Source organism: Cebus imitator, unplaced genomic scaffold (genome assembly GCF_001604975.1).
Source record: "Cebus imitator isolate Cc_AM_T3 unplaced genomic scaffold, Cebus_imitator-1.0 Scaffold5, whole genome shotgun sequence".
NCBI classification, from domain to species: Eukaryota; Metazoa; Chordata; class Mammalia; order Primates; family Cebidae; genus Cebus; species Cebus imitator.
The window spans coordinates 9,432,903-9,434,087 of record NW_016107320.1 but is presented as its reverse complement, the minus strand read 5'-3'; positions in this window follow the sequence as shown (position 1 = coordinate 9,434,087).

Genomic DNA, 1,185 nt, shown 5'->3' with positions numbered 1-1,185 from the left:
AAAAAAAAAAAAAAAAAAAAAAAAAAAAGACTGTAACTGCAAGTACAGTTGCATTCCAAAGTACTGGGCATTAGAACTTCAACACATAAATCTAAGGAGGCAACATTCAATCCCTAACACCAAGAAAAAAAATATTTATATATGCCTAGTTTATGAACTAGCATAAACAGATTCAAGAATCTCTTATGGATCCCTAGAGCCCAGATGTTGTTTTTTTTTTAAAAAATCAAGGCTAGTTTATTAGAGGATTGGAATCAACTTACAGGTCTCAGCAACAGTAGCACTCATTTCAGGACTTGCTAATATCTGTGGGTGAAGATTGCTGCCTGGACTTGAGCAGCTGTTTAATCCTGTGAGGACATGGGAAGGTAAGCCAGAGAGATACTGACCTGGAAAAATTGACCCTTGGCTGTCACCATCACCTTGTTGTACATAAAATGAAAAACACATTTAAGTAACACCCGTAGAGCAGTGATCTATACACCAGAATGTCTAAGCCCTAGCCCAGAATTTCCAGGAGTGACATTTAGCCATTAGTATCTTTTATAAGCACTCCAGGTAATTCTAATATGTGGCCATGGTTGAGAATCATTGCCATGGCGATAATATAATGAAATAGCTGACGAATATCTTTTCTGAAGACTGGAAAAGAAATAGCTCTTGATTTTCATCCCTGTCCTAAGCAGCAATCTGGTTCAATTTATCTCTTTGTCTAGGGTTTCTTGAGTAATCCTACACATCGGTGCTACTGCAATAGTTACTTCTGGTTGTTGAAACAATAACTGGTCAGTCCCCTCCCCCAGCAATTAGTTCCTGGGGTTTCTAAAATATTTATAAAGCAGGTGCCATTTCTGTTGTTATACATAACATAATATTTGCCCTAAAGGAATTTATATTCCAAAATGGATAAATTTAAGAATAGGCTCAAAATTCCAGGGAGGTATTTTCATTATTTATTAGAATTGCAAAATTTTGTTTTTCTCCAAATAGCTGAAAGCAAGTTACTCTATTTTCTTGCTGAGATGGACAAACCATCCTGGGTAACTGATTTAAAGTGACCTGTTTTCATTTAGAATTTACTTGCATTTCTTGTTTCTTTTCTTTTTTCTTTCTTTCCTTACTTTTTTTTTTTTTTTTTTTTTTTTTTTTTTTTTTTTTTTTTTTTTTTTTTTTTTTTTTTTTTTT